The sequence below is a fragment of the Meles meles genome, chromosome 19 (genome assembly GCF_922984935.1).
Source record: "Meles meles chromosome 19, mMelMel3.1 paternal haplotype, whole genome shotgun sequence".
In the NCBI taxonomy this organism is placed as follows: Eukaryota; Metazoa; Chordata; class Mammalia; order Carnivora; family Mustelidae; genus Meles; species Meles meles.
This window is the reverse complement of record NC_060084.1, coordinates 33587643-33599783: the sequence shown is the minus strand read 5'-3', so window position 1 is coordinate 33599783 and position 12141 is coordinate 33587643.

The window sequence follows — 12141 nt, the reverse complement described above, 5'->3', positions numbered from 1 at the left end:
AAGCTCTACATTGAATCCTTACAACAAGCCGGTGAAGAGGGTGTTATGTTTCTCCTCACTTTACAAGTGAGGCAGAGGTAAAATAGATCAAGAAATTGACTTATGGCCAGGTAGTTCATAAGGAGTAGAATCGGGAAATCTGGAACCCATGCTCCATATTAGTGCTGTCTGATAGAACTTTCTGCAATGAAGGACATGTTCCATATCTGAACAGTCCAATAAGGTAGCCTCTAGCCGTGTGAGCATCTGAAATGTAGTTAGTGTGTGTGAGGAACTGCATTTTTTAATTTATTTATTTTCAATTAATTTTAATTTCAGTTTAAATAAGAGCCTTTCCTTACTGTCCTGGACAGCTCAGCTCTGAACAACTATACTATAGTGCATGTCGGTTTTGACTGGCAGAGTGGCAAAGAGTTATTCAATGTTCTGTTGCAACTGTGATTTAAATCCTAAGGTGCAACATCTTTGTGGAATTCCATGAAATGCTGCAACCCATGAGCTCATTTTCCAAAGTGTCACCCATGATTTAATGAAACGTATACCTTTCTGATCTCAAAACTCTCTCAAAGAAGCAAAAATAATGTCCAAGCACATCATGTTCCCTTTTGTTGAAAGAAATGGAGGATCAAAGTGTTCTGACCCTAATTTGTCCTTATTTAAGAGCCAAAGTTTGTTTAAAAAAAAATAGTGATAATAGAGAAGAGCTAATGACAAGAGGTAGAGTGTAACACTGCAAGTTCAGCTGAAAAGTATAGGTTATGATTCTATTGATTTTTAAATTACATATTTTTTTATTTTTGAAATTTGAAAAAATATGAAATTTTTTTTAAAAAGGAAAAGAACAAATAGATATATTTCCACCATCTGGAGTTAATTGCTGGCATATTTGATTTAGTCTTTTTTTATGTATATAGTATTTTAAAAATTATATAATTTTATATAAGAGTTATATGAGTTATATAAGTTATGTTATATAAGTTTCTTCCTTTAAAAAAAAAAGAAAAACAGCCTTATTGAGTTAAATCTCCCTTTGTGTGTCCCTCCAACTGCAGTCCCCTTGCCTTACTCCCCAGAAATACACACTAATCTGAACTTGGTATATATCCTTCCAGTCATTTTATATACATATATATATGTATATATACAGAGAGAGATATACATACACACACATATAGTGTACTTGTATATGTACATATATGTATATATGTGTATGTGTGTATATATGTGTGCATATGTTTATGTGTGTATACAGTTGACCCTTGAACAACACTGGCTTGAACTGCATCATCCACTTATACACAGTTTTTAAAAATAAATACAGCAGAGTACTGTAAATGTATCTTCTCTTCCTTGTGACTTCCTTAATAGCATTTTCTTTTCTCTAGCTTAGTTTGTTGTTAGAATACAATATATCATAATAGGCATATAATACATAATACATATAACACACAAAGTAAGTGTTAGTCGACTGTTAGTGGTGAGGCTTCTGGTCAACAGTAGGCTATTAGTACAGTTTTGGGGGAGTGAAAATTTATATGTGGATTTTTTACTATTTTTGGCATTCCTAACCCCCACATTGTTCAGAGGTCAACTCTGTGTGTGTGTGTGTGTGTGTGTGTGTGTGTGTGTGTATGCAAATTCTTGGAAATACATAATATTTTTGTGTGGGTTTTTTGATATTTATATCAACAATCCTGTCCTGCAGCTTTTTTCACTTATTATGGTTTTTGAGCTTTGTAAAATTTTGCTAATTTAAATCTAGATTGGTGTCCCTATTACATCATATAAACATCCCACCATTTAGTTATCCATTTCCTTGCTGATGGATATTTAAGTTACGTCTGGTGTATTTCAAAGCATACTGCAGTGACCATCCCCCCTAGTGCCTCTCTGGGACAAACAATTTTAAGATCATAGGATTTATTCATTTTCCCTTTTACTGGGTACTTCTACAATACCTCCGTATACTAGGAGTGTATAAAAGCATTCCTTTTCCTACACGTACACCAGCATCTGATATTGGCCAACTTAAAAGTTTTGCCCATCTGAAAAACGTAGCTTATTGTGGTTTCAATTTGTGTTTCCCTAATTACTAGTACGGTTCTCCATCCTTTCCTATTTACTGGCTGCTCACATTTCCTTGTCTGTGAAATTCTTGAATATGTCATTTATGCTTTTTTTTTTCTGTTGAGTTGTTTATCTTATTGATTTATAGGAGTTCTTTATAACTTCTGGTTAATATTTTGTTTCCTAGATATGTTGCTTGTATCTACTCTTCATTTATAACTTGTCTTTTAACCTGTTTGTGATTTATTCTGTCATACACACATTTTAAATCTTAGACTCTAGTGGTGGCTTCTGATAGGCTTCTCTCATTCCTGCTGAACTGATTACAAATTGTACTAAGTCTTCATGTGTTAAGTTCTAGGAAAAGAGATGAAAACTGATGTGTCTGACTTGATGATTTATGGGCTGATTGCCATTTTGGGGAGAAAAATGTTATCTGTGCATATTTATAGCATTTTCCTTAAGGAACAAAGTTCATTTTTATATTGTCGTGAATATTGTGTTGTGGTAATGATTTTTTAATATCTAATAATAAAATGTTGACAGTGGTAAAATCCTTATAATAGATTTTAAGGTAAGAATTGATTTTGCCTTTTATTGTATACCCTTTGAAAGCATTTATTCAGGACTCTTTTTCCTGGATTTTTCTAGTTATTGAGATCTGCTATCTATAATTGTGCTGCAAATGATTTCAGACTATTTAAAAAATATTTGAAATAATGTCTCTTTTCAGACAGAAATCATAGTAGTCAGGAGCCAGTCCACCAGCTTTGAATCCCAGCACTACCACTTACTAAGCAAAAACCTTTGACAAGCCACTTTTGTTCTGTGTTTCTCAGTTTCCTCCTCTATAAAATGGGGTAACGGTAGCACTGGTCATGGGACTAGTATGAAGGATAAGCATCATCCCACATCAGAACAGCCCAGAGTAGTGATTGGCACAGGGCAAGCATATTACAGATGCTGGCAGTCATCTGTTTCTCAGATCTTACAAGGTCCTTATAAATAAGGAAACACATTGTAGATTTAGTGCTCTCTGGAAACTATATTCAAGCCGAAGAGCAGCTAATTTCCCTGTCGTGCGACATGCCATTAGTGATACCAGAAAATGTACAAATACAAAAACTGCTGGGAGCACTGATTAACCCAGAACACTTCTATAGATTCTCTGTGACACCTTTTCCACTCCCCAAGCTCAGGGCTTGCCTATTCCAAACACATAAAATCAAACAATGTAAAAACCGAAACACAAAAGATAAAACTTTGAACCACATCTCCAAAGTCTGGCTCTTCACAAGCATTATTGTACAATTGTTTGGTATAATATTTGTCACTTCTCCCTCCCTCACTTGTCTGTAAGCTCCATGAAAGCCAAGGCAATAAGAATGCCAAACGGTGGATCAATTGAATTCACTCATTCATAGGTATTTAGAGCAGCTTGGTGAACCCTTTGTTCTGCCCACAGTGTCCCCCTGGCTGCATGCCTGGCTGTGGATGCCCTTCCCACCAGCTGACCATAGAGCACTGGGTCTGGAGTGACAAGAGCTAAATTTGAGACTCGGCCCCCACTAACTGACCAGTAATTGACACAACCTCCCCCATGCTTCAGTTTCTTCAACTATAAAGGAGAGGCTATCCTTAAAGATTGAGTGGAATTAACATGTAAAGTGATAGAAAAATATAGGGTTTCAAATGGTGAAAGTGGAATTCACCAGAAATTCCTTTGACGACAATTGCTGGATATTAAAATGAAAACTGGTGTACACATATAACATGATATGAACTCGAATGATTTTATGTTGGCAATCTACACACTCTCCTTACCTTGGTAAATCATTCTGAAACAAGCGTACCCCCTCCCCGCAGCTCCTCCATTCAAGAATGATGCAATCCTACCTAAGATGTTTTCAGAAGTGTTTTCTGAGCATTGGCAGCTTAACTAAAAGCGTCCTCTCTTTTTTTTTTTTCCTTGCTATTGCATATGGTATAACTGTTGTCACCTGTTAACCCCCTAGCAGAAAATCCGCCTGCCACACAATAGCTTGCAAACACAGCGTGTACTGCGTAAAGAAGTCAGTGGGCAGGGTACGGGGTCAGCCTGCCGTTGGGGGCAGGCTGGTTCTGTTGGCATGTCCCTTTTGTGGAGGATGTAGTCATTGTTCTACAGTCTGTACTAGGCTGCACACCATCTATTTACCTGCTATCCTTGAACTGACAGTGGGTATTTTCCCCCAGCCATAAATGGGTTGGTGTGAGAGAAGCTTCTCCTGCTGAGGGACTCACTTCTGCACCAAGTCCTCTTTGTTAATCTTCTGCAAAATAAGGCAGTTTTCTGTTGAAGAGAAAGCAATCATTAATTTTTCATAAGAGCAGCAAAGTTGTGAATAGGAGAGGACCTCTTGAATAAAGAGCTTAGAGGTTCCAAAGAGAGAAGAATAACAAAGCCCCGGGGGAGAAAAAAAAGTATATTCTTTCTTATGCTATTTATCATTTCCCCCACCCCTTCATGCCCTGTTAAGAAGGAAGAAGTCATTTATGCAAACTAACAGTTCTTCAAATCTCATGAACCTTAATTTTAATCTTTATCAGTGCCTTTTTAAATGAATAATACAGTGACCTTCAGTTTTGTCCTGTATTATGTGAGGTTGATTCATAAAGACTGCTTTAGTTTTTTAAATTAAGGAAGAAGCTGTATGTATTCTACTCAATTCTAGCATTAGCGTTATCCCAAGTGTGGCATTTATGTTCTTTCGCTTCTTTGGTATAAATAAATATCAAAGTAGGAAGACCAGTGTGAACTCTACAAGGAATAATAAACTAAAATAATATGGCATTGATTTTGTTCAGGGTGTCTAAATGCGTTTTTATGATTGTGTATGTTTATAGCTTCTTCACACAAGTGACACAAATTCCAGGCAATTAAAAAGGACATGAATTTCAAGACATTTAGGAAGAGCCTCTGCTTTCTATTAGCTTTGCATTTGACCAACTTGTGGTTCTTGAGAAAAGCACTGCAGATCTGAGACCTCCACCCTAACAAATAGTGGAGGTATTGCCATTTTGTATTGTTTTATAATATTATTGCAAGGAAACCACATTAGGGGACTTGATTTTGCCTGCTGAAGCGCTGTATGAGGATATAACAATTTATTTAAAAAGCAGAGAAAGATGCCTTTACGCTATGTGCATGTTTTCATTTTGTGTTTCCTCCAATCAAGGGCTCTTAGACCGGCTTTAAGTCTTGTTGCCAAGGTGGCAACCTTAGTCACCTTGAGTGAGGGAGACATGGCCCGGAAGCCTGGGAGCCTGCAAGGTCACAGAGAGGACTCCTTTACAAAAGGAGAGGAACCCCACATGGACAGCATTCCCCATGATGAATTTAAGACACTTGATGTCCTCATGCATTTCAGGAGGATAATGGGCACTCTTTATTGCTTGGCTGATTTCGCTGTCTCTTCTGCGTCTTTCTCAGAACATTACTGTTATTCTTTTAAACATTTTTCTGTATTATCTAGATTACTCAAGTAACACATAAATATCAGCTCCTTGAAAAAATTAAGACATTACAGAGAAGTTAAAGTCCTCTTGGATCCTGACCACCAATATGGGTTCCTTTTTGCCCTCCTCTCCCTAATACCTCCACACCCCATTTCAGCAGCCAGGCTCAGTTCAGTCTGCGTCCTTGGAAACGTCTTATATACATTTAAGCACAATGCCTGCAAATCAACAGCATTAAACAACTAGATAGGATTCTTAAAAAGGTTTTTCCCCCTACATTGGTATAATATTCTGTGTATCTTTCTGCTTTTTTTTTTTTTTTTTTTTTTACTCATTAATATTTCCTGGAGATCTTTCCATGTTAACCCGTATAGGTCTACTTCATTTGTTTTAATTGCTTCATGACATTTCATGGTACGCCTATGCTGTAATTATTCCGCTTTTATCCTAGACAGGCGCGTTTAATTGTTTTTCCAATTTTCTGCTATGAAAAATGCTGCAGTAGCCTGTGACTTCTGGCACCCAACAATGCTCCTCTAGGTTCATACCGGCAGGTGGGATCGCTGGGCCACACAACACACACATTTTGTGGTTTAACGGGAGCTCTCCAAACTGGAGGCACCAATTCACATTCCGCCAGCAAAGTATGAGGGTTTACACGTCTCTGTATCCTCCCCTGTATTATCAGACATTAAAATGTCTGACTTGAAAGCATGCAAAATGGTGTCTTTTTATTTTATTTCTCTCATTACTAATGAGATTAAGCCACTTGTTTTATGTTTATTGACTATTGGCATTTCCTCCCTATGATTTGTTTATTCTATTGGGTTATTTGCCTTATGGATTTGTAGGAGGTGTGTGTGTGTGTGTGTGTGTGTGTGTGAATGTGTGAGTGTATGTATATATATGGACATATATATACACAGTGTATATATGTGTTTGTGTGTTTGTGTGTGTGTGTGATGTATGTGTATATCTCTATATACACACACACTGTGTTGTAATCTTGTATCTGCCAGATACATTGCTATCTCTCAGACCATGGCCTTCATTTAAATTTGTTTATGGTACCTTTTTGTCACCATTGTTTTTTACTTAGATCTCTTTTTTCTCTCTCTTTTTAAAGATTTTGTTTGTTTGTTTGTTTCAGAGAGAGAGAGAGCAAAACCATGAGCAGGGACAGGGTCTGAGGGAGAAGCAGACTCCCTGCCGAGCATGACCTGAGCACGATCTGTCTAGTTGTATAATGGCGGACGCTTAAGCAAGTGACCCAGCCACGCATCGCTCTTTTTTCTCAAAATTCCTCTTCTTTTCCCCAAATTTCCTTGTCAACATGCTGTGATTATCATCCTGACCACATGGTACACTGGTTCCTTTTCCAACTAATCATATCCAGGAGAGGTTGGATGACCTTGTCGCCACCTACCATTCATAGCTTTAGGCGAGGCGCATGTGAGAAGGAAAGCGTAATTGCTACTAAAATCCATTTGCAGCGGCCTACCTGGGATGTGCGACTTTCCTTCCACATTTTTATCTAGGTTGAGGGTTTAAAGTTTGAGGGAACGTATTTATGGGGATGGCAAGTGCAATTATATGTGGGAGGTTAAGGTGTTTTTTTTTTTAAGCTATAATTGGGAAGGGAAAAAAACCCAACTCAGCAGTTTACCTGCCTTCTACTTTTCAGAAACTATGGGCCCACGACTCCCAAGGCTGTATTCTGGGTTTTATTGTGCACTTCAAATTGGGATATATCTCACAACAGTTGCATTTAATTGGGAGATTATTAAAAAGCATGCACAAATTCAGAGTTTCTCACCCAGAAAATGCTGCCGGTATCCAACCTAAATGAAGCCATTCTTCCCTCTGTGTTCCACTGTCCTGCAAAGAGACATGTAAAGGAGGGTAAACCAGGACAGAACTTTGGTTAGACTGCTGTCTCCGAAACTTCAGTGATTTGAAAACCACCTTTACAAATATTGCCATGACAGCTTTCCTCCTGTGCTGTTATTTACTCAATACTCTTAAGCCACCTATTCTGTGATTGTAAATAAATTTATTGAAAAGGATAAATTTAACTTTTATCATTACCACAATTGTTTTACTTGTCATATATAAAATAGATCATAACCGTGAAAATAAACACAAATTATGTACTAGGGAAATGCTCTGCACCTGTGGCCCACGAGCTCTTGTTAAAAGGGGAGATTTAGCTGGAGTGCCTGGGTGGCTCAGTCCAACTCTTGATTTCAGCTCAGGTCATGATCTCAGGATTGTGAGATTGAGCCTGGCTCCACTCAGTCGGAAGTCTGCGGGAGATTGACCCTCTCCTTCTGCCCCTCCCCCTGCTCAAGCTCTCTCTCTCTCTCTCTTTCAAATAAATAAATAGATAAGTGGATAAAACTCTTTATTTAAAAGGGGGGAGGGGTGCCTGGGTGGCTCAGTCAGTTAAGCATCTGCCCTTGGCTCAGGTCATGATCCCAGAGTCCTGGGTTGAAGCCCCATGTGGTCATCAGTCTCCCTGCTCAACAGGGAATCTGCTTCTCCCTCTCCCTCTGCCCCTCCCCCCCAACTCGTGTCTCTCTCTCTCTCTCAAATAAATAAAATCTTTTTTAAAATAAATAAATAATAGAGTGGTTGATTTATGGACATTGGGGAGGGTGTGTGCTATGGTGAGTGCTGTGAATTTTGTAAGACTGATGAATCACAGACTTGTACCCCTGAAACAAATAATACACTATGTGTTAATTTTAAAATATTTTTTTAAAAAAAGTAAAAACAAATAAATAAAAATTTTACAAAGGGGAAGATTTAGCAACTATTACAAAGAGAAAAAGGTGTTGAATACATAATAGTACCAAACTAAGATTTTCTCTTTGGTGTAAATAGAATGGAGAGAGGATTGAAATGAGGTCTGAGGCTGTGCTGCCCCAAATCATGTCGGGAATCACCACTATCCCACATGCAGGAAAATAGTGGTATGGCCAATGGATTGGAGTATCCCAGTGGAGTAGAGTCTGCTTAGTCTAAGAGAGAGTGCGGGATATGTTCCTAGTTGTTTTCCTAATAATTCTGAGGCCAAGTTGCCTGTTCTTCCAAAGCACATGCTTTGTCCTATCTCCCCTTAAGTGCCATTGATTGAATACATCACCTTCAAATGAATTGATTGACTGTACAGCCCTTTGGGTGTACAGTCAGCCGGCTTGACTCCGGCTAACTTTTTGAGGTTCCTCAAAAAGTTATAAATAGGGGCACCTGGCTGGTTCAGTTAATTAAGCATCTGTGTTCAGTTCAGGATGTTTATCCCAGATCCTGGGATGGGGCCCCACCTTGGGCTCCCTGCTCAGCAGGGAGTATCTTCTCCATCTCCTTCTACCCCGATCCCCCACTTGTTCTCTCTTGCTTGCAAATAAATGGTAAAATCTTTAAAAAAAAAAAGTTAAAAATGGAACTACCCTACCATTCAGTAATCACACGACTGGGTATTTACCCGAAAAAATACAAAAACACTAATTCAAAGGGATTCCTTCGCCCTACGTTTATAGCAGCATTATTTACAATAACCAAGACATGGAAGCAGCCCTACTATCTATCATCTGATGAGTGGATAGAGAAGATGTGGTGTGTATATGTAATGGAATACTATTCAGCCATTAAAAATGAAATCTTGCCACTTGCTACAGCATAGATGGAGCTAGAGGGTATAATGTTAAGCAAAGTCATTCAGTCAGGGGAAGACAAATACCATATGACTTCACTCATGTGAAATTTAAGAAGCAAAACAAATGAGCAAAGGGAAAAGAAGAGACAGACAAAGCAAGGAAGAGTTTCTTAACTATAGAGAATAAACTGATGATTACCAGAGGGGTGGGGAGTGGCAGGTGAGTTAAATAGGTGATGGGGATTAAGGAGTACACTTATGATGAGCACTGGGCGATGTAAGGAATTCCTGAGTCACTGTATTGTACACCTGAAATTAATGTAACATTGTATATTAACTATGGAATAAAAACTAAAACTTAATAAAAAAGGAATGTATGTTAAATTTTATCAAAGCCTTTTCTACGTCTATTAAGATGACCATGTAGTTTTTCTTTACAGCTTATTAATACAGTGAATTACACTGATTGATTTTTAAATGTTAAGCCAACGTTGTGTTTCTGGGATAAAAACCTTCTTTGTCTCTCTATGTGTTGTTGGATTTGATATACTGAAATTTTGTAGGTTCATGAGGGATATTGGTCTGTTTCCTTTGCTGGCAATGTCCTTGTCTAGTTTTGGTATTAGGGCAATACTGAGCTCATACAATAAATTGGAAAATATCTCCTCTATTCCAATTTCCTAGAAGAGTCGTGTAGACTTGGTATTATTTCTTCCTTAATATTTGATATAATTCACCAGTGAAGTCATCTGGCCTGGAGTTTTCTTCATGGAAGATTTTTTTTATTAATTTATTTAAATTTCTTTTCAGTGTTCCAGAATTCATTGTTTATGCACCACACCCAGTGCTCCAAGCAATACATGCCCTCCATAATATCCACCGCCAGGCTCACCCAACCTCCTGCCCCCCTCTCCTCCAAAACCCTCAGTTAGTTCCTCAGAGTCCACAGTCTCTCATGGTTTGTCTCCTCCTCCACTTTCCCCCAACTCCCTCCTCCTCTCCATCTCCCCATGTCCTCTGTGTTATTCCTTATGCTCCACAAATAAGCGAAACCATATGATAATTGACTCTTTCTGCTTGACTTATTTCACTCAGCATAATCTCTTCCAGTCCCGTCCATGTTGATACAAAAGTTGGGTATTCATCCTTTCTGATGGAAGCATAATATTCCATAGTATATATAGAAGATTATTTTTTAATTACAAATTTCTTTGGTAGATATAGGGCTATTAGGTTATCTGTTTCTTCCTGAGTGAGTTTTAGTAATAATTTGTGTCTTTCAAAGAATTTGTCCATCTCATCTAAGTTATCAGATTTGTTGGCATAAAGGTCTTCACAATACTCCCTTTATTATCTCTTTATTCTCTGTAGAATATATAGTGATGTCACTTCTCTTGGTCCTATTATCTGCAATTCTGTCTTCTTTTTCTTTTTTTCTTGATAAGACTGACTACAGGCTTATCATTTTTATTGATCTTTTCAAAGAACCATCTTTTGGTTTCATTGACTTTTTTCTGTTGTTATTCTTTTTTCTATGTCATTGTCTTATCTTCCTGTGTTTCTTACTTCCTTCCTTCTACGTAGTTAAGTTTAATATGCTCTTGCTTTTTAAGCTTTTTACAGGGAAAGCTGATACTATTCTTTTCTAATATAGGTAGCTGGTACTATAAATTTCCCCCACCATACTGCTTTAGTGGCATCCTCCAAATCCCATGTTATTTTAGTTTTTACTCAGTTAAAAATACTTTCTAAATTCCAGTTCATCTTTGACCCATGAGACATTCAAAAGTATATTATTTTGTTTCCAAATATTTAAGGATTTTTCAGGGACTATTCTGTTGCTTGTTTTTTATTTAATTCCATTATGATCATAGAGTATGCTTTGTGTGACTAGAATCTTTTTTAATTTACTGAGACTTTTTTTATAGCCCACAATATGGTCTATTGTTGTAAATGTCCATATGCTCATGAAAAGAATGTGTATTCTGCTGTTGTGTGAAATTGTTCTATAAATGTCAGTAAATAAGTTGTTTGATAAAGTTATTTAGATCTTCTATTTCCTTATTGATTTTCTGTCTACTTGTTCTATATATCATTGAGACAAGAGTACTGAAATTTCTGACTACATTTATGGTTAGTCTGTTTCTTCTTACAATTGTACTAGTTTTGTCTCTTGTATTTTGAAGCTCTGTTATTAGGTGCATAGACATTTATGGTTTGTGATTATTATATGCTCTTGGTGAATTAAACATTTTATCATAATGCAATGACATTCTTCGTCCCAAATGATATTCTTTGATGTGGAATCTCCTTTCTCTAATTCTTCAGCAGTGAATAGATGAACAAACTGTGGTACATTCAACAATGGAATATTATTCAGCAATAAAAAAGAAATGAGTTATTAAGCAACAGAAAGACACAAAGGAGCCTGAAACACACTGCTAAGTGAATGAAGCCAACTGAAAAGGCTACATGCTATATAATTCCAACTATATGATGTTCTGAAAGAGGCAAAGCTAGGGGGCAGTAAAAAGATCAGTCCTTGCTGGGGTGGGGATGGAGGAGTGCTGGTTGGGATGGAGGGATGAGTAGGGAGAGCACAGAGGATATTTAAGGCAGTGTAACTATTCTGTATGGTACTGGAATGATGGACAATGTCATTATACCTTTGTCAAAATCCATAGAATGTACAACACAAAGAGTGAACTCTACTGTAAACTGTGGACTTTAGTTAATAATATATCAGTGATGACTTATCAGTTGTAACAAATGTACCTCAGTAATGTAAGATGTTAATAATAGGTGAAGAGTGGGAGGGTGCATGGGAACTCAGTACCTTAGTTCAATTTTCCCCTAAAACTAAAATTAATAAAAAACAATAAAGTCTTTTTAAAAACCTGAGTTAAGCAGTATACATT